Here is a 23,318-nt window from a genome sequence, read left to right as displayed (position 1 = left end):
AAACACAATCACTCCCCACTTGTGGAGACCACCTTGCACCATACCAACTCACAGAGGTTGCCAAACTACAACAAGAATTTGCAGATGTGTTTTCCCCTCTACTGGGTCACACAAACCTCATCCAACACCACATCGAGACTAAGCCGGGTGGTGGAACGTACCTGTCCCTACCAATTGCCGGAACATTAAAAAATAGTTTGGGAAGAATTAGATGCAATGTTCAATATGGGTGTAAGAGGAATCCTACAGTGACTGGTCCAGCCTGGTTGTTCTGGTGCCTAAGTGCGACTAAAATACAGTGTGTATTATAGAAAAGTCAACACGGTGTCTACATTTTATGCCTACCCAATGAGAACAATGAGTTGCTCGATCGGTTGGGCACGGCTCGTTTTTACTCCACACTGGATTTGGCAGATGGAAGCTTCAGACAGGAGGCTGGGGGCTGTACTCTCGCAGGTGGTGGAGTTGGAGGAGCGCCCGGTGCTGTACATCAACTGCAAGCTCTCCTTGAGGGAAACAAAGTACAGCACTGTAAAACAGGACTGTCTGACCATCAAGTGGGCAGTCATCACTCTCCTTTACTACCTGATGGAACAGACCTTCCCTCTCTGCTCAGATCTGGCCCCACTCCAATGGCTCCACCGCTTGAAAGATACCAACGCACAGATCACCGGTGGTATCTGGCACACCAGCCCTTTAAATTCAAGGTGGTCCACAGACTGGGAGCACAGTTGGCTGTTTCTGACTTCCTGTCCAGAAATGGGGGGGGCAGACTGGATGTCCCCTGCCTGAGTTGGGCGGTGTGGCAGTGGGGGGTCGAGTGTCCGTCTAGAGAGAGAGCGGTAAGGGTGCAGAAATTATGACTAACACCTGTCTCTAATTGTAGTGAGGTTGGGGAGAGTGGCATAAAAGGATCATGCCAGCACCAGATCAAGAGGGAGAGAGAGACTGGGTCGAGAACTTTACTGTGAAGCTGATGAGTTATTGTGAAGCTGTAAACCAGAGAAGTGCTCAATTAAAAGTTCCCTACCTTTGTTTGAAGAGTCCAGTTCCCGGTGTCCTTCCTTGTTACAGTACCTGAATCGATTATGTTATAGGCTAAATTTAATTGACACAGATAATTGCAATTAACATGTCAAAGATATTTGAGGTCAAATGTCCAAATGTCCATTTTCAGAGAGAAAAAGCAATAACCAACAAGTGTTTTACCTTTTCACTGTTAGAACTGTGTGAATTGAAACAATCACTTAACATAACTTTTACTGGAATTAATTACATTGATTATTATTGAGTTTTATGTGATGCTTTCTCTTACGCATACTAATCACTTTCATACTAAATATACTTTATACTTAAACAAATACCAGAGACCGCTTAGACAAATGTCTCTAGAGAATGTGCTAATGTGCTAACCATAAAAATATAAATCAAAAAAGTTTAAGAACCACTTCATGGTCAGAATGGCGACCTTTTGAATCATGCTTGAATCATGCGCCTTTAATTGGCCACAGCGCTCTGTTCGACTTTTCCGAGACCCTCAACTCTTCCCTGTGGAACACGGAAGTTTGATCTCTGACCCACTCTCTGTAGATCTGAATTTCTGCGTTTTAGAATATTGAATTTGGTGTTCTGAATTTCTTCTTCATCTTGAAAACTTGAAGCTGTATTTTTTACAACGGGATATTTATAGTGTATGAATTCAGAACCAAAAATGTGCTGTTTGAAAATACATATTTATAAAATTGTGCCATAAAATACAAATTCAGTTTGATTAAAAATGAAATGTCCAGGATTGGAGTTTAAAAAATTCAAATTCAAACTTATTTAAAATTATTAAATATTAAATTTGGCAAAATCACACTTATAATTCAAATTCAAAAGTCTATCGTTCAAATTTACACAATTCAAATTGTTTTGTCATATTTCTGGCTCCATATTAATGGGTACTCTATTCAGTGCCTGAATAAAAATAGTACAAATTCACTTTATGGTATATGCAGTTTTAGCTATGTAAATATGACATTTAATATCTTTTAAATCATATGTTACACATAATAATATGTATCTGAAGTTATAGATTGTGAAATTAAAGATGTGTCGTTGTTTGTTTTTCTAAGCCTAGAATTCAGTGACATGCTATCATGGTGACAAGATAAGGTGTTTGCTCAGGCATTACAAACGGTTACCCCCATGGGGACTCGATTTACCAGGCGGACTCAATTGATCATGACTGTTACACATCTGTTATGTTATGGGCTGAGGAAGACGGAGATCATTGAATAAAACACTTGGGTCTATTCCTCAAACTGTGCTACGACGTGGATTACAGTGCACAACTAAATTGGATTACTTTTATGACTGTTTAATGGTGCTTTTGTGATTAATTTTTTTGATGTATATTCTGAAAAATCTATTTGTGTCCCAAGGCAAACAAAATAAAAATTAAATGCTTGATGAATGATTAAACGATTGCAGTTTATTGTTGGTTAAAGTGATATAATCCTTTGAAAGTGTCAATCAAATCAATAACTTGTGTAAGTAAAAGTTTAACCTGCCATTCATTAGTAACAACTTAGTAACATACTTGAATACTACCTAATAAATGCAAAACAAAGCAATAATTTGAGTAGGTACATTTTTCACTTTAGAACAGGTGGTCAAATGGTATTTATTACAAGATATTTTCAATTAATAAGTAACAGCTTTGTAAAACCAGTAGGCTACTAATTAGCATGAATTACTGGCTTAAAACCGGTTTATAAACTTGATCTTTGATGGGTCTCAGAAATAGTCAAGTCAAGTGGTTTTTATTTATCAAGTGGTCAATCAACCATATGTGGCATAATGAGCTAGAAGCCCACCTGTCCGCATTTAAGTAGGTTCTGTGACGTCATTAATTTGCACTTGTATTTAGGCTAGAGCGCGTCTTCGGTGAGATCTCGCCTGCTTTATTTGGTGCTGCACGCTGCTGTGACCGCTCCGAGCGCGTCTCCTGTGAACTCTCGCCTGCTTTATTTCGTGCCGCACGCTACTGTGACTGTTTCGAGCGGACGACTGTTTGGTGCTGCGACCCATTGTGTCCCACTACTAACGTGGTATTGGTTTCCTCCGGATGGCTGTTGTGCAGGTGTCTGTGCCCTTCAGGTGCGGGTATGACAGGTTTTAATTCATTGTTGTTAAAGTGTAGCAACTGGTCAAGTAGCAACTCGCCTGCGTTGTCCTTTTAGTTTGAGATTTGAGGTGTGAATGATGACTGTGGTGAACCATTAAAAGGATGTCCTTTTGGGTATCTGAACCCGCAGCTACGGTAGGTCACCATCTAACTTCTATTAAAATAGATATGTAGATATAGATTGATTTTTAATCATTTTTGTGAATTTCAGGAGAACTACAGTCCGTGCAGTGTCACCGCTGTTTTGTTATAGGTTGTTTTGATGCTGCTGTGCTCAAATTACACCTTCATATTCTCTGCAGTGCATACACGCACTTCCTCATTGGACGCTTTGCTTATGCTGTGCTCAAATTACACCTTCATATTCTCTGCAGTGCATACACGCACTCATTGGACGCTTTGCTTATTTAAGGTTTTGTTATAGGTTGTTTTCTTTTGCTTTCTTTGTATAATTGTCTTTTTGGTAACTATTATATTTGTACATTGATTGTTTAGTTATATGAAGCGTCTTGATTTGTGTATTTTATTAATTTCTCTTGTTTTGTTTCTTTGGTTAAAGATTACTGAATTTCATTATTTGCATTATTAATTGTTTTTCTTTATTGGATTGGGCCTATTGGTGGATGAACTTGGTTTTGTCCATCCACCTGCTAGCTTGTATAAACCTGTTTCTTTTCTTCTTTTTGTTGTATGCGTGTGGAGAGTGTTGTGTGTGTGTGTGTATGTTTTTGAGGAGCTGCGGCCCTTTTTGCTTGGGCAATTGACCGTTCCTCTCCCTGTTTTGGTGGTGGTGTTTACACCGTGTGCCGTGACTGATCATTTCACTGGGGCTCTTGTGCTGTGAGCGTGAGTGTGTAGTGTGTTTGAGGAGAACAAAATATATCCTTTGCGAGGGCACCTCCTAAATAGAGGCCGCAGCTGTCTCTCTGTGAACTTCGTATTTGATTGTTTGAGGCTTGTCGCCTTTCTGTGTCTGGGTTTTTATTATAAATTATAATAAACTTTTTTGTACTTTGCATAAATACCCGTGTCTCCATGTCTTCCTGTCTTTAGTGGGGAACCTGTGCGCGGGTAATATTCTCTGGGTGAAATTCCCAGGGTGGCGTAGTCTAGATTAAAATATAGTGTACTTTGTCCTTGTGGTTGCCACACATATACAGTCAGTACAGTACACAGTGAAACGAGACAACGTTCCTCCAGGACCATGGTGCTACATAAAACAACAAAGGACAAACACAGAACCACATGAGACTACACAGACTAAATAACATATCTATTTAAAGTACACGTGCAAACGTGTGCAAAAAGTACGGGACAGTACAATAAATTACAAAAAATTAACAGGACAATAGGCACAGTGAGAGACAGTGCAGCGCCGACCAGTACACAGTAGTGCAAAAAGATGACAGTTTCTAAAAATGCCAAATGTAAACATAACATACTATGAGATAATGTTCTATGCACATAGCAGTTATTGAGGTAGCAGCCAGGTATAAAGTGACAATAATTAAAGTGCAACTCAGGACATGTGTGCGTGTGTCAAACCAGTCTCTGAGTATTGAGGCGTCTGATGGCTTGGGGGAAGAAGCTGTTACACAGTCTGGCCGTGAGGGCCCGAATGCTTCAGTACCACTTGCCAGACGGCAGGAGGGTGAAGAGTTTGTGTGAGGGGTGTGTGGGGTCGTCCACAATGCTGGTTGCTTTGTGGATAGTGTTTTTTGTAAATGTCTTTGATGGAGGGAAGAGAGACCCCGATGATCCTCTCAGCTGTCCTCACTATCTTCTGCAGGACTTTGCGGTCCAAAACGGTGCAAGTCCCAAACCAGGCAGTGATGCAGCTGCTCAGGATGCTCTCAATAGTCCCTCTATAGAATGTAGTGAGGATGGGGGTGGGAGATTTGCTTTTCTCAGCCTTCGAAGAAAGTAGAGACGCTGCTGGGCTTTCTTGGTAATAGAGCTGGTGTTGAGGGACCAGGTGAGGTTCTCCACCAGGTGAACACCAAGGAATTTGGTGCTCTTGACGATCTCCATAGAGGAGCCGTCGATGTTCAGTGGAGAGCGGTTACTTTGTGCTGTCCTAAAGTCAACATCCATTTCTTTTGTTTTGTCCACATTCAGAGACAGATTGTTGGCTCTACACCAGTCCGTTAGCCACTGCACCTCCTCTCTGTATGCTGACTCATCATTCTTGCTGATGAGACCCACCACGGTCGTGTCATCGGCGAACTTAATGATGTGGTTCGAGCGGTGCATTGCTGCACAGTCGTGAGTCATCAGAGTGAACAGCAGTGGACTGAGCACACAGCCCTGGGGTGCTCAGTGTGGTGGTGGTGGTGGTGGAGATGCTGTCTCCCAGTCAGGAAGTCCAGGATCCAGTTGATCAAGGGGGAGGTGTCCAGGCCCAGCAGGTTCAGCTTTCCAATCAGGTGCTGAGGAATTATTGTGTTGAATGCTGAGCTAGAGTCTATGAACAGCATTCGAACGTATGAGTCCTTTTTATCTAGGTGGGTGAGGGCCAGATGGAGGGTGGTGGAGATGGCGTCGTCTGTTGAACGGTTTGGACGATACGTGAACTGCAGTGGGTCTAGTGAGGGTTTAAATAGAGCATTAACTACAAGTCTTTACACAGAAATAGAATGTTTAATAAGTTGTAGATTATGGCTTTGATCGTCTTACTAAGCATTCAGTAAGTTCATAATTACTGCTTTATTCATGTTTAACAAGTGCATTATTGTGGGGTCTTACAACATTTAGTAAGTTGTAAACTATGGCTTAGATGACCTTAATAAACATTCAGTTCATTATTAATTATGGCCTTATTTATGATTAACTAGTGCATTATTGTGGATCCTTAAAATAAAATGTTACCAGGTTCTTTTTTAACTTTACATGGCATCTATTAAATAAATAAAACAAATAACTAAAAGGTTTGTATAGACATCTATAATTAGGCAAAGCATTTCCAAGCATTTGACCATAAGCCTAAAAAGTAAAAAAAAACTTAGTCAGTGTCCTTTTGGACTGGTTGTGTAGACTACTGCTACTACTATAGATATAATCTTGTTTAAGCAAATTAGCTTCAGAAAAGGGGACTTTAGCTGAAAGGTGAGTGGTTTTCATCCCTGGTTTAAATATCAGCCAAAGCTGATATTTCGTGACAAAGAAAGAGAGATGTGTTTGAGTTTGATGGGCTGAAAGATTAAATCTTTGCCCAAAAATGTATCCTTCGATACAAAACACGGCACAAACTAGAAGCGAGCACAAACAATGGAGTCAGGTGAGAGTGATTGACATGGGGTTTAGCTTATGCAATTCAAGGCTCCCAAAAGCTATCTTGTTAATAAAAAGGAAGGAAAATATCATGATGTTTCTTTGAATGGCACAAATCAAGCACAAACAAATGGCAATGGTTCAGAGCTATTTGGACCTCATGGGGTGGAAATTGATGTCACACAGCCCAAAGAAATTATACCGGAGATGGCAGAGTGTCAGAGAGAGAGAGATTTATGGGCAGCTGCCCAACACCTGTACATGTTTGTGTCTTTTTGTTTCAGTTTATTATTAAACTATTATTTATATATATTATTTATATCAAGCCGGTTCTAGCCTCCTCCTTTCCATTAATCCCTTTACAGTCTTATAACTGTATCAAATGTTCATTGGTTGCTCTCACAAGTCAACAGTCTTGATTCTCAATTGGAGAAAGAAAAGGAAAAGGAAATTGAAAATGAAAAGTAACTGGCAAATGGATGAAGAAAAGCAATAGCCAAATGCTTTTTAAAACACAATTTAAAATGTGCACTTAAAAATCTTATTAATGTGCTGTTTTATTGATAAATATAAGTACATTTTAAAATATGAATTACATAAACACATTTAAATGTGTTTATTTATTTTCAAACTAATAGATAATGTATTCCTTCTTTCTTTTGAAATTGGCACTCCTAGGCTTCCATGTGTCTGGGCTGAAGGCGGGAATTTGTTATGCAAATACACCTCTGTATTTTCATCTCACATTTTTAGGGTGTATTAACCATATAGCTCATTAAACCAAAACAGTTTGATTAAAATAGGCTGGGCTCAGAGGCGTACAATCAAACCGGTGAGATCTGCAGTCGTGCTGCTGTTTACCAGCACAAGAGGGACAGAAGCCGTTGTCATAACGAACCAGCTGCTCAAATAGTCTTTTCAGTATCACAATATCTTTATTTTTATATGCTACAAACATTCAAACAATCACTAATAAAAGTTTAAAACCGTTATCAATAAGGGACACGATTTGTCCCATATTTAAACTGGTCAGATGGTGTCACAGTGAAATCGTTCCAAATAGTTCATTTAACATTGAAATAAGTAGGAAATTTTTTCTACGGTGGGTAAGGGACCATCTGAAAAGTCCACACATTGTGCTAAAACTGTGTATATAAAGGTTCAATAAGATGTACAAAATTACACAGATCAAACAATGGATGTATACAATCACTGAGTCATAAAGACAAGAAGAACAAATTAATAAGATAAAGATAAATAATCGTATACATTTATATGAAGATGCTAAAATATAAAGTGTGTGTGTGTGTGTGTGTGTGTGTGTGTGTGTGTGTGTGTGTGTGTGTGTGTGAGCGTGTATTTATCACTTTGTGGGGACCAAATGTCCCCATAAGGATAGTAAAACCCGAAATTTTGACCTTGTGGGGAAATTTTGTCGGTCCCCATGAGGAAAACAGCTTATAAATCATACTAAATTATGTTTTTTGAAAATGTAAAAATGCAGAAAGTTTTCTGTGAGGGTTAGGTTTAGGGGTAGGGTTAGGTTTAGGGGATAGAATATAAAGTTTGTACAGTATAAAAACCATTATGTCTATGGAAAGTCCCCATAAAACATGGAAACACAACATGTGTGTGTGTGTGTGTGTGTGTGTGTGTGTGTGTGTGTGTGTGTGTGTGTGTGTGTGTGTGTAATATTATACATATTTTCGGAAGGAAATTGTTTTTTTAAAAAACAGCACCATCACTATTTGAAAAAAGTTATATTTGATCAAATCTAGACAGGCTCCATTTCCAGCAGCCATCAGTCCAACCCCTTATTCTTGACCAATCATGCTAAATTGCTAATTTGGTACTAGAAAATCACTTGCCATTATATCAAACACAGCTGAAAGCTATTTGGTTCATTAAATGAAACTTAACATTGTGTTTGTGTTTATGTTTGTTTTTGAGTTGCTACAGTATGAAATAGACCGGCATGTTTTAAGGTCAATATGAAAACTTTCTCTAGAAACTCATCATTAAATAATTGTTTTGAGGACTGAAGGCTATTCAATGTTTTAAATTGCCAAAAACTGAAGATTTCATACAAAGGTGTACACTACAGTCTTCAAAGACAAAGGACAACTGGCTCTAACAAGGACAGAAAGAGATGTGGAATGCCAGATCCACTTAAACAAGAGGATAAGTACATCAGAGTCTCTAGTTTGAGAAATAGATGCCTCACATGTCCTCAGCTGACAGCTTCATTGAATTCAACCCACTCAACACCAGTTTCATGTACAACAGTAAAGAGAAGACTCAGGGGTGCAGGAATTATGGGAAGAATTGCAAAGAAAAAGCCACTTTTGAAACAGAAAAACAAAAAGAAAATGTTGGAGTGGGCAAAGAAACACAGACATTGGACAACAGATAATTGGAAAAGAGTGATATGGATCTTAACCCCATTGAGTTTGTGGGATCTGCTAGACTGTAAGGTGCATGAGAAGTGACCGACAAGACAGCCACATCTATGGCAGGTGCCACAGGAAGTGTGGGGTGAAATGTCACCTGAGTATCTGACCAAACAGACAGCTAGAATGTGAAGCATCTGCAAAGCTGTCATTGCTGCATGTGGAAGATTTTTTTTAGGAGAACTCTTTTAAGTAGTTTAAGAAGTTCTGAAAAAATAAATTTAAATTGTAATAGTAATTTTTCACTTCATTAATGTCCTGACTACACATTGTGATCAGTTGAATACCACTTTGGTAAAAAAAAAAGTACCAATTTCTTTCCATAAGGGCTACATCTGTACATTATTCCAAACGTTTGGCCGCCAGTGTATACGTATGCATATAAAAGATGTTTTAGTTTTTTTTATAAGTGATGGGTCAAGAAAATTCTAATTTTAGCATAAAAATTGTATACAGTTTTTGTTATTAATAAATCATTGCATTTATTGCTAAAACTGTGGGGGATGTGGTAAGGGGCCATGATACAATAGTTGAAAATGGCAAGAGCGAAGTCTCAGCCTAGACTAGCCTAGACTGCCACCCACAGACTTCCTGCTACCATGCACTAACCATCTGATGCAAATTGCACACAAAACTGGAAAACGCTCTCTTAAATTAGTAAAATATAATCAGATTTTAATAAGTATTAAATAATCACTGGATTTGCCTAAATTTGCCATGTTAGTGATATTGAATCTTCAAATATTCAGTTTTGTTTGAGGCACATAGTAGCAAGTAAAGCAGATATCCACAAGCATTACTGCAAATTCTGCTTTGCTTTCTTAGTTATGGTTTCTTAAGTGGCACCAGCGACACACTAGACACATTTTTGGATTAGTGTCTGTCAGTGGAAGGTCATTTATCCCTTGACAAAATTTCAGTCTCTTGGGCAGACACTTGTGGTCTATTCAAGTGACCAATGTGCTTCTTTTACTGAAGAACTGACAAGACGTCAAATGTTCTGATCTAAACACTTACATCAGCGACCGCACTCAGCCACAAATCATCACAAACATTGATTGTAATCCATGGTAATTCTGTCACCAAGCATTTTCTACGGTTCTCATACACTAAAATAAGAAAGTAGCGAAAGAACAGTCAGTTTTTATTGAACAAATCCTTTACTAACTGAAAGCTGCATTTGGATGTACTGTATACTTTCTATGAAAATGGATCCCAAGAGGATCAATACACAATCACACACATCCACAGGGTAAATATACTCCATGAACAGCATTGAAAATCGTATTTTGCAATAGTTTATGTTCACACTTTACTTCTATTGTTTTTTTGCCAAGCTTTTAAATAGCAAATAGTAAAGGTAACTCCCTCTTATCTGCGACCTGCCCCTTAAAGTTCATTTGTAACTTCTTCTAAACTAAGTTCTGGAGTTGCTGTTCATTACTCTGCAGCTATGGACTCAAGAGCTGTGTTTCTCTCAGTATGGATGTTGCTGTTGTCCACCTCCACTGGAATCAAACTAGATGGGAATGGATACGTTGATATTGTCATTGCAATCGGTTCAGCAGTACCAGAGGACAAGGCACTCATTGATAAAATAAAGGTAAATATGCTGGTTTGTGTTTGATATTGAATCAGTAGAGAGCAAATTAAAGCATTGGCTGTCATAACAATATACTGTGTATACATACATTCACTGTTTCTCTCTTTTTATCTTTTAACTCTCATTCTGACAGGACATGGTTACTGAAGGTTCAGAATATCTTTTTCATGCATTGGATAAAAAAGTCTATTTCAAGGAAGCTACAATACTAGTTCCTCTCCAATGGAATAGTACGGATTATAGCAAATCGAGAACAGAATCCTATGAAAAGGTACAGATCATAATGTCACTATACAAAATAATATGTATATATATATATATATATATATATATATATATATATATATATATATATATATATAAAATGTAATTCACATGTTGCTTGCATTATTTTTATGTAAAACGCAGGCCAAAATAAGAATTGATCAACAGAATCCAGCATATGGTGATGATCCCTACACTAATCAGTATGGAGAATGTGGATCTGAGAGTCAGTACATTCATTTCACTCCAAACTTCCTCATAAATGACAAACTCATTGAGCCATATGGTACAAGATGTAAATTTCACAATTCTTTCTTGAATATAACCACTAATTCTACAATATAAGAGGTTATTATTATTATAGTTATATGTTCGAGAAGTGACTGAAAATAGAGTGATATCTGTGATTTTGTGTTACTGTATACAGTATCTTAGAATTTACACTGGGGTACACATAGTATCTGCCACTTACACTTAGTCCAAATGCAGTAACTTCTGCCTACTTTCAATAATATATCAGATGAGTTTTGTAAAAGTAAAAAATGTATAATGTTTGCAGGAAGGGTCATGGTGCGTGAATGGGCTCATATGAGGTGGGGAGTGTATGATGAATACAGTGAAGAAAATCCATTCTACCATTATGCCGGCCACTTCGAAGCTACAAGGTTGTAAATTAACAAATTCAACTAATTTAAATTAACAAAATTAAGAACTATTAACATAAAATAAATCATGCTCTAAAAATCTCCTTGGAAATTATTACCACCATTGCTCTCCTCCTTATATTTAGGTGTAGCAAAAACATTGCAGGCCAGTTTATGGACATCACTGCAGGATCCCTTCAAAAGTGCAGTATTGATCCACAAACTCAACTACCTACAAAGGGGTGCCAGTTTTTTCCTAACAAACAGCAAAACACAAATAGCTCCATAATGTTCTTACCAAGTCTGCAATCTGTAAGTACAAATTTCCACACTCACAATGCCTTTGAGGTGTACTGTACTTGTAATAAAGCATAAAATGTATCTTCATACTATCTGGATGGTGAAATGAAATCTGATAACAGACATATAGTAACTAACCATATGTTGACAACAGATGTGATTCCTGGTCAAGGTGTTTGACAACATTTGAAACTGATATTAAGCAGAAATATTTGGTTTCAGGTGAATGCATTTTGTAAAGAACATGAGCACAATATTTTTGCCCCAAACATGCAAAATAAAAAATGTGGCAACAAAGCGACATGGACGGTAATATTTGAGGATTCTGTGGACAGCGGCGCCCTTCATTCTCTAAAACCCCTGCAAACCCCTCCACCAGCTCCATCTTTCAAAGTTGTGCAGAGGATGAGTCGTGTTGTTTGTCTTGTGCTTGATGTCTCAGGAAGCATGCACGTATGCAAAAACATACATTTACTTCACTTGAAAACAGATCAATTAGATCAAATATATTTACGATATATACACACATATTTTAATAAGGAATGCTTTCATCCATATTTATTTTTTATATTTCATACTTTTTCAAGGGCTCTAGAATTCTTCGACAGCAGCAAGCTGCCACACTTTTCCTCCGGAACATCATTGAGGATCAAGCTAGTGTGGGAATTGTGACCTTTAGTTCTAATGCTAATACTCTTAGCAGCTTGACTCTTATTGACAGTGAGACCACAAGAGAGAATCTCATCAAAATGTTGCCAAGTACTGCAAATGGTGGCACATACATCTGTAAAGGCCTCAATGCAGGCTTAGAGGTGGCATATTGATTATTAATTATGCACTTATTTTTTGTGTATTTATGATGTCAATACAGTGTATGGATTGTCCTAAGCCATTGCTCTTTCTCTTCAAATCCATTAGGTACTTAAAAATGACAATTTGGATGTTGTAGGAGATGAAATAATTTTTCTGACAGATGGTGAGGCATCAGACAATCTTAATGATTGTGTTCCAACTGCAATACAAAGTGGTGCCATTATTCATACAATAGCTTTGGGTCCCAGTGCAGATGCTGCACTGAAGTTGATGGCAGACAGCACAGGTAGGTTAAATGGGTAGGATAAACAACTTACTGTTTCTTCAAATTCTTGAGTAAAATCATTATTTTAGAGTCGCTTTATTATCTTATGCAAATGGATAATCCTACTATGTTCCATGTTGGAATTAGGGGGGAAATTTATCATAGCCGGTGATGATCTTCTTTCTAATCAGCTAGTGGATGCATTTGCTTCACTAACCATATCAAGTGGAGATTACACAAAAGAACCAGTTCAGGTTTGGCAAGTGATTGGTCATAATATATTATATTGCACTGCCTGGAAAAAAAAAAAGAAAGTTTCATACTCTAATATTTAGTTGGACAGCCTTTAGCTTTGATTACGATGCGTGTTCTTCATGGCATTGTTTCAACAAACTTATGCAACGTCACAACATTTATTTCCATCCAGAGTTGGAATAATATATGTCTGAGATCTTGTATTGATGATGGGAGAGTCAAACCACTCAGTAAAGTCTTCTCCAGCATATCCCAAAGACTTTCAATGAGGTTAAAGTCAGGACTCTGTGGTGGCCAATTCATGTGTCAAAATGATTCCTCCCTGAACCACTCTTTCACAATCTGAGCCAGATGAATCTTGGCATTGTCGTCCTGGAATATGCCTGTGCCATCAGGGAAGAAAAAATCCATTGATGGGATAACCTGATCATTAAATACATTGAGGTAGTCAGCTGACTTCATTTTATTGCTGCATAACGTTGCTGAGCCTTGACCTGACCAACTGAATCAATCCCAGATCATAACACTGCCTTCAGAGTCGTGTACAGTGGGCACTATTCATAACGGGTGTGCCCATCTCTTTGGAATAGGGTAAATCTTATCAGACCACATGACGTTTTTCCGTTGCTCCACAGTCCAATCTTTCTGCTTCCTAGCAAAATGAAGTTGTTTTATCCAATTAGCATCACTAACAAGCAGCGCATGTGAGCGAAGCAGAGGCACGAAGGTTATTGACACTCTGCTCAATAACATTTACATTTATAAATTTGGCAGACACTTTTATCCAAAGTGACTTACAGTGCACTTATTACAGGGACAATCCCCCCAGAGCAACTTGGAGTTAAGTGCCTTGCTCAAGGGCCCAACAGTGGCATCTTGGTGGTGCTGGGGCTTGAACCCCCGACCTTCTGGTCAGTAACCCTGAGCCTCAACCACTGAGCCACCACTGCCGCCAATAACCTGCTCAATGCCAGTGCGCTCCACTCAAACGCTCACAGCCCAAGCAGACACTCTGCTCACTGGTAAAAAAGCATTCGCTCAAATCCCTTTCTGACATAAATTTCTCTTTAGTATACTTGGTTCCAAGCATGTACACAGGGGGGTAGCTACAGTGGCCAATATCCTTGATATTTTTAAAGCACCATAAAGTTAATCTGGACTTTATATGCATCAAACAATCACGTCTTTATGTACAGCAAGGTTTAACAAATAAAAAATATTTGTTTTACATAAAGTGAGATTTTGTCCAAAAAATATATTAGAAGAAATCATGTTTAATAATCCCAAAACAATAAAAAAAAATGTAATTCACAAATAACACTGCCTTTAAAAAAAACAAACAAAAAAAAAATCTTCAATGATGTACAATCATTTATAGCTTTTTTCTCTTCACGTAAAAGCAAAATCGGAAGATGTTATCCGCAACCACTAATCTAGAGTCAGTTTTTCAGTTTCACTTATCATTAAGGTGTGGATTTGGCATTGGGAAACTGACCAGCAGGTATGTGCTACTTTATCCCAAAGAAGAAACAAAAGCAACAGGTGGTCGATTAAGTGAGATAATTCTGCTATGAAATTCTCTATACGAGAGTGGAAATATTTACTAATCAAATGCTCAATTGTACAATGGAGGCATGAAAGCAGAATGCTGCACCTGCAAATTAGGACACACCTTGATGGTCATACATGTTTTTAGTTTTGATGCAGGGATTTTTTGTGTGTGTTTGCAGGGATTCAAGTAAAAATGCTTTGCCAATATACAGTATTATCAAGATTACATTTTCAATTGAGGGTGCTCTAACGTACGCAACCCTGCAGAACCGGGCCTGCATCTAGCTGGCAGCTGCACTTACATGGCAAAACAACAAGATACCTTATCTATTAATTTATTATGGAATAGTAGTGTAGCCTACAAGCTCACCTATTGCTGCACTGCCATGTTCACGCAGCACATCCTCATGCTTTCTGGCAATGTGACGTGTACGATTCCAAAAGGAATATTTGCTAATTCTCATGGTCTCTCCACATTCCCTTTCAAATTCCTCGTTCTTAACTTTGATATATACACTTTAGAGTTTGAGCTCCATAACCTCAGGCCTATTGGTTATTTCAAAGCAGCATATCACGAAGCACATTCTGGGTTGAGCGAGCAGCGCTGAGCGGCCTGAGAGAGCGGAGTGTAATCTTCAAAAATGCGCTCTCCGCTCAGGTGGAATTATCACCACTCCGCTTACATGCTAACAAGTGTCTTCCTTGTGGCAACACAGCTGTTTAGTCCTGTAAATTCTTGTCACATTGTGTGTGTGGAAATACTCCGCAATCTCCTTAGTTGTTTTCTTTGTTTGATGCGGACCAATAATTTGCCCCTTCTGAAACACATTGACATCTTTTCCATGATCACGGGATACGTATTCCGACATGGTTAAGAAATGAGGAGCTACACACTGCATCAGTTAGGGTTAAAAGAATTGTTACAGCTGAAACATATTAATCACTGCAATAATGATCCAATAATAGGCTCTTAAGTATCTGCTTATTTAAATCCAAAGCATTTTTTTTCCAGGCAGTGTACTTTGAGTATGTCATGAATATTGTCACCAATATTATGAATATTATGTTCTCAATATCATTGCTTTCTTGCAGCTAGAGAGTGTTGGAATAAAAACAGCTGATTGGTTCAATGGAACAGTATCAGTGGATCAGACTGTTGGGAACAAAACCAACTTTGTATTAATCTATGAAACAATTTTACCTAGTGTTTACATACAGACACCAAGTGGCTCAATTTACAGTCAAACAAATATGACTCAAAATGCATTGACAAAGACAGTCACTTTAAACATTCCAGGGACTGCAGAGGTAAGACAACTTTTACAAAATGTCATGAATCATTTGTTATATATATATATATATATATATGTGGCAAAGCGCGTGAGGGCAGCTCTATTATAGATGGGGTCGGGCGGAGCAAAAAATTATACCCACGCTCAACTCCAGTTGATGTTATTTCCGACTACGCCACCTGAGGAATTTCACCCCAAGAATTTAACAACCTCTAACTGAAAGGCACACGCAGATCCTAATCATAGACGGAATCAGAGACAATGGTAATCGTACAAAAAGTTTATTAATTGTTAAAAGACACAATAGTTAAAAAAGGCATTGACCAACAAACACTCATCTACTTGTTAATTTTATCGTTGGCAACAGAGGAACCCGGGCTTCCCAACAGGGGCAGTCTCAAGATATTACCCTTATGAAAAATTACTCTATTCACCAGTGCACACACGCTAGCACACACTCAGCAACTCATGTCAGAGAAGACCACGACACACAGTGAGGATGCCACCACCAAAAGATCACTCGTCTGCCCCCCCCGGGTGCCCAGGTCCTGTCAACGAACAAAAAAAAAGACATTAAGAAAGAGCATGGATATGCAAAGAAAACAACATACAACTATAATGAATTAATACAGTCCCAAGAAGGAACCAACCATTTGGTCCCAACTCAGCCGTCACAAATCAAAACCCTAAAAAAAATAACAAAAGACACCATATAAAACTCAAAATAAATAAAAAGTCACTAAACAAATGGTCAAACTGGATTCGGCAGTGTAACTCAACCAAATTTGAGTTACAAATTTACACTTTTGATGAAAGTAATACTGTAATACAGTAATTCTCTAAATCACCATTAAATTAAAAACAAAGATATAAATTCAAAACTTGCTTGACCATTGAAATCAATTAAAGAAATAAACAAAAAAGGCACAAAAGAAACCCCAAGCACTAAATCACTGAGCCCAACACAGAACATTCAATTTAAGACAACATGAGAGCTCATGGGCAGCGTATCAGTCCCGTGCTGGACGCGGGATAACCAGTGGAAACAGAACAGCAGTCTATGATGAAGCACAAAGCAAACAGCACTTTATGCTTAAGCGCAGGGCGTTGGAGCAATCAGCACATTATGATGAGGAACAGACCACATACTCATTCGGAACGCCGCTATTCCCCTTAGCGCGTGCCTAAAACAAAACAGAAGATGTTATACTGAAATTCATTCACCCTTGGCTTCACGCTCGAGCAATATACTCACAGCAAAGCATGCTGTCCCAGGATCACTATCCCAAACTATGCGGTGGATGGAGCCAAATGTCTCCGACAAAGCTCATTGACAGGAAACGCAGATAGATCTTACGCTACATGAAGCATACGATTAGTCAGATACCCACTCAAAGCACCCCAAAAGCACCACACACAACCCTTCCCTTACCTGTCTCGATTGTCCACATTCAACTTCCCAGGAGTACACACTCAGTAGACAGCGCAGCCAGCGGATAAGCAGCTTTAGCGGTTTTTACGATCAACACATTCAACACTGCACTCCAGCAAAGAAAGCAGCAGTGCGCGCAGATGACGTCACGGCCCCGGAAAATGACGCACATCAATGAACTGGTAGCCCGTGCTCTTTATACGCAACAGGTACCAGGCCATTGGCCAAACCTCAAACAAGTGGGAGGGGTGATAACCCGTCCTGCCACATATATATATATATATATATATATATATATATATATATATATATATATATATATATATATATATATATACGTATATATATATATATATAGATAGATAGATAGATAGATAGATAGATAGATAGATAGATAGATAGATAGATATTTAACTAATATACAGCAAACTCATAGTGTTAATTAATCATAATCTACTTTCCTTATCTTGTATTTGATAGCCTGGAGACTGGAAGTACACTATTTTAAGTGGAAAACTTCAGTCCTTGACTATGACAGTAACAAGTCAAGCAGCTCGTGCTGATGTTCCTCCGGTCATTGTCAAAGCCCACATGAACCAGCAGTTCAGTGACGGCAGTAAACCCATGATGGTGTTTGCTGAGGTTAGTCAGAATTACAGGCCTGTAATCAATACTGAAGTGTGGGCAACACTGCAATCAACATCTGGGTTCAAACAATCATTACAACTCCTGGACAACGGAGCAGGTAAATTACCTTTAAATCTGTTTTCATGTATGTACTTGACCTCAGATGTATCGTGAGGTTTGCATTGAAAATCTGACATTTAAATCTAATTTAAATATGGAAATAAAAAAGTTGTATGATTTATAAAAAATTTAATGTTAAAGATATGTTGTGACATGAATAAGACATGTTTAAAATGCTGTACTATTTCTAGGTAACTATTCTAAAACTGAAAACAAAGTATATTCTCAAATCATGCCGGGATAACATGGATTATCGAATGCACAAGTGAAGAATTTTAATAATGCAGCGACATTTCAACCTCACTGTAAATTATGTGAGATGTCAAAATGTATGCATATGTTGGTGTGGCAATCCTTATAAAGACTCTCCATAGACATAATGATTTTATAATGTATGAACTATAGTTTCTATCCCCTAAACTTCACCCTCACAAAAAACTTTCTGCATCTTTACATTTGAATTATGGGGACACTAGAAATGTCCTCATAAACCACATTTATAGCATAATACTCTTGTAATTACCAGTTTGTAACCTAAAAAGTTTCCTCCCACAATTTTTAAGAACGACAAATAAATCAAAAAGCCTTGTACATTCCAATAAACAGTAAAAGATTGATTCTCTCAAACCACAAAAAGGTTTAAAGCGCATTAATAACAACTGGATTGATCACATTCACAAAAGCATTTACAGCAACTGCGCCGTGCAAAATCCTCCACTGAAGATCTCCTGCTCTTTTGTTTAAAGGTGGTTTATATAGAATTCTCCACACAGGGTTTAAATTGTGCTCTGTATCCAATATATCCCTCCAAACTATATCAACTCTTTCTTTTAGTTTTAAACAACACTTAACTTTACTATTTGTTTCACTTACATTTAAATCTTCTAAACCTTTTAAGTCCAACAATGGTCCACTCGTCCCCTTCAAATTAGGGGTGATACAAATTTCTGGAAAATAATCAGTGTCCTTTGTAATGTTCATTACAAACATCTGTAAGCAAGGTTTTCTCCTTCCCAAACTCTTTCCACAAATCTAACTGACTTAATTCCAAGATCTAATGCAACCATTTGTGAATTTTTTAACTCAGGTCCACATAAAGTTTCTAACTGATAAAATGTTACTATTTTTATGTTACACAGAACATTTGTTAAAACTGAAGTAACTTCACATGACACATCAAAACGAGCTCCAAAAACAAGAGGTTCTTCAAGCTATCAATACAGAGAATATTTAATTTCAGTTTTATTTATTTTTATAAACTCCACACTGTAAAAAGATCTTTCTAAAAAAAAAAAAAGTTAATACATTAATTTGCAACTTGCTGGAGTCCATTAAGAAAAGTACAAAATACAGATGTAGTCCTCCAGCTTGTCGTGGAATGATATTTGCAACTTGTCTCCATACAAGATTATTTGGTCCTGTTAAGTATCTTTGTATAAATTGCAGATGAAATGTTGCTAGCCTGACTGATCAGTCCTCGTCCTCCCACATCTTGGGGGAGAAACAGTACACTCTGTGGCACCCAAAGGGGCTTATTTATAAAAAGGCCACAATTACGGCTTGCAATTTTCCAAGTAGTCCACTGGGCGGGTCAACAAAAGCCAGCCGATGCCAAAGTGCTGAAGCCACCAAATTATGAATGACTATTCACCTTATTCAGCCCCGCACTCATGGACACTGGCCAATGGCACCTCCCTAGCAAACATCTGCAGAGCAGCGGGCTGGGCAACACCCAATACCTTTGCCAGATTTTACAATCTCAGGGTTGAGTCGGTCTCGTCCCGTGTTTTGTCAGGTCGGAGCCGTTAGAACTCGGTAACGCGACATACAGCGCCCTTCACCAAGTTGATCCAGTGCACCTTCTATCCCAGGTTAGCCACTAAGTGTTGCTCCCTCGATGTTCTCCTCCCTAGCCTTCTGGCCTGTGAATTCAGCGGAGTAATTAGCGTCCAGACTCACTACGATTCACAGGTGCTCTGTACTGGGGTCAGGCTCCATGGGCTTAGTTCCCTTCTCAGGCAAACTCCCCGTGATGTATTTCCCATGGTACGGTCCCCTGTCGGCGGACCCGCGTTTTCCTTGGGTTTGGGTTTCCCCCCTCATTAGGCTGGACCAACCACCGCACCACTCCCACATATGGCTTCACAACCCTCGTGGTGTATTTGCCACATTTTACCTCCACCTAGATTGGGCAGGATGAGGCCTCCGCAAGGTCTGAAAGAATAGGACCGGGAAAGACCGCATTCCCCGACACATTTCATAGCGTTAAGAGAGCCCCAGCCGTAAAGACAGAAGGGGAACGTCATGGTTACTGTCGTAACCTCCGTTCCCTGAGGAAGGGAACGAGATGTTGTGTCCCTCCTGCCACAGCACTACACCTACCACTGTAAACGGCCGTGCCTTATTCTCAGCTCCTCAGTGCAAAATCCTGTCTGACAGACGCTGCCCCGCTTCCCTTTATACCCGTATGTCCGGGGCGGGGCATGCAAATTTGGTCTGCCAATTTTACATTGGCCTTTTCTCAAGTTCAGAGGTACGTTTGGCATCCCAAGAAGACCCCTTGTGTCACTTCATTTGACACAACATCTCCGGGAACGGAGATTATGACAGTAACCATGACGTTCCTTTTCATATTACAGAGTTCCCCCAATTAGTTCCACACTATAATGTAAAGATATTCTAAACTGATTATGCAAAAAACAACACTATCGGATCAGCCGATACTGAGATTTCAGATATCGGAAGAGAAAAATTGGTAACGGTGCATCCCTATCTACAACCTGTAAATCCACTTCACTAGCTAATTACACTTACACATCAACACCATAGACATCTATATAAAATACGCTAGGCCGTAAGATCAAAGACTTTTTATTTTCCAGATGACTGAGTGCTAGTTTCTCTGGCACATAAGGTGAATAACCTGTCCTCTGTGAGAAATTTTTGACAACAGCCATTTCCATTTCTCCAATCATCCTTTTACTTTTTTAGAACACCTTTTCACTTTTTAACCAGTTAACATTTACAGAAGAAATAGCACCAAATTCTATAATGATTGTAAAATATCTACTTATTAACTTTTCATTAATACAATTATGTCATCAGCATAAGCAGATCTTTTTATTTTTACTCTGTACTGTGGCAAAGACCACCCCTCAATATTTGATTGAATTCTAGCCTGCAATGGTTCAATAGACAAGGCATATAACATCCCTGATAGAGCACAACCAAATTATATATTTTAAAAAGAAGCACTCAACCCACCATTGATTTTGAGCACACTCTCAATATCTTGGTACAAAACCTGGATCATAAATGAAAGGCTTTTAGAGGTATTTAAAATATATCTTTAAGTTCCTCGAGTACATAAATAGGATATTTGTGGCTCCTTGAATGCCTAGAGTATCTCCAGAGGGTTCTTCTGATGTGACTTGTGATGAACCCCAAATGGTGCCTCAGGTATCATTACATTATTAAAGTGCATGCATTACTACACAGTATATATAGATGCCTGATCTCTTAGACCACAATTGTGTGCTCAAATCAAACAAGAATTTATCTTTTACAGGAGCTGATGCTTTCAAAGATGATGGCATATATTCCAGATATTTCACAAAGTTACAAAATGGGAAGACCAGCTTGAAAGTAAGAGCGAAGAATGAAGATGTGCAAGCCAGATTTACTCTCCAAAGAACGGGTGGTGCTCTGTATGTGCCAGGATATGTAGTGAATGGTAAACCATGACATCAATCAGGACTTACAATAAACAATTAACCCTTTGTAGTAACTTAAGTTTTATGCATCTATAACAGTATTTCAGTTATGACAACTTTCAGAAAGATGTAGCATGTTAATCTGTGTATTAAATATTGATAGGATATTGGTCTTGGCGGCTAGATCTGCTATGCTGCTGCTGCTAGAAAGAATGGAGACTTGCTACTGCTAGAACATACACATACATACTGAGTTAAGCATGTGGACATGCATGCTGCACAATTTGACATACATAAAGTATACAATCCCCATGTAACTGATCTAAACAAGTGAAGCTGGGGAGGTGGAGGGTTTCAGAGAAAACTCTCACAGTGCGCTGCAGTAAAACGATTTACAAACTGAAACCATTTAAATTGTGCATGTAAGCAAGCAGATTGGCTAATAGATAACAAATTCAAAGAACTTATCAGCTTGCACCATTTCTGCTGTCTTATTATTTTGTTGCCATCTTTAATATTTTATGTGATTTAGAATCTTTAGAATAGCCAATCACCTTTTTAACTGCTTGGATAGAGAACAGACAAAAGAGATGCAGAAATTGTTTTACAAGTGCTTGATGTTCAAATTGTTTCCTTTTGAAATCACTGTCAGATTAATTTAGATTCACGTGGTTCTTCTATTTTCAGGTGTAGTAGAGCTGAACCCTCCAAAGCCTCCAATTACTGAGCCAACAGTTACAGTAGGAAGCTTCACCAGAACAGCCACTGGAGAGAGTTTTGAGGTGTCTATTCCTACAGGAACAACCCCACCAAATTTCCCTCCAAACAAAATCACAGATCTGATTGCTGAAATCCTAGAAAACACTGTGTTTCTCAACTGGACGGCTCCTGGTGAGGATCTTGACCAGGGAACAGGTAAAACATTGAATATTACTTTTCAAATATTTAAGATACAAGATTTTACATTTTCTTTCTTCTTTACTAACAAAACCAAATGTCTTGTTGTTTGCATGAAATGATGTTCATGAATTCTTAAAAAGCATGTTTCCTTTCCTTTAAGCGAAATCCTATGAGATCAGATGGAGCGATGACCTTGAAATGCTTCGATTAAACTTCAGCATTGGTTATTTAGTCAACACATCTGCTGTCTTGCCACATGAGGCTGGATCAGTTGAACAGCATTCATTCATACCCAATATTACAATCCAAAATGGCACAATACTCTTCTTTGCTGTACAGTCTGAGGATGAAGCAACAAAATCTGAAATATCTAACATTGCTCAAGCATCAAAGATTATCCTTAGTCCAATTCCTGAGCCCGCAAAAACGTCAAACCCAGGCCTGAATGTGACAGCTATTGTCATCTCTGTTTGTGTTGTAACTATGGCAGTATGTGTTATTGTTGCTGTAACCAAACGGGCAAAAAGACGAAGAAAACATTCAAATGATTAAACAACATCCAATATTTAAGATTAAAACAAATTCTATAAATAATGTTTTTGCCTAATTTGTAAATTACTAAAAAACAACTTTTAAACATTCTGATC

The 23,318-nt window shown here is 38.4% G+C and overlaps 1 protein-coding gene and 1 pseudogene across 1 annotated transcript in view; one reads left to right on the top strand and one right to left on the bottom strand.

Moving 5' to 3' along the window:
• LOC127629815 (uncharacterized) overlaps window positions 1–23,318 on the bottom strand; it is a 148,473-nt gene that overhangs the window by 5,766 nt on the left and 119,389 nt on the right. The window lies entirely within an intron of this gene.
• LOC127629527 (calcium-activated chloride channel regulator 4A-like) lies at window positions 10,346–23,223 on the top strand (annotated as a pseudogene).

This window comes from Xyrauchen texanus, chromosome 36 (assembly GCF_025860055.1).
Source record: "Xyrauchen texanus isolate HMW12.3.18 chromosome 36, RBS_HiC_50CHRs, whole genome shotgun sequence".
Classification (NCBI taxonomy): Eukaryota; Metazoa; Chordata; class Actinopteri; order Cypriniformes; family Catostomidae; genus Xyrauchen; species Xyrauchen texanus.
This window is presented reverse-complemented; position numbering and strand designations above follow the sequence as displayed.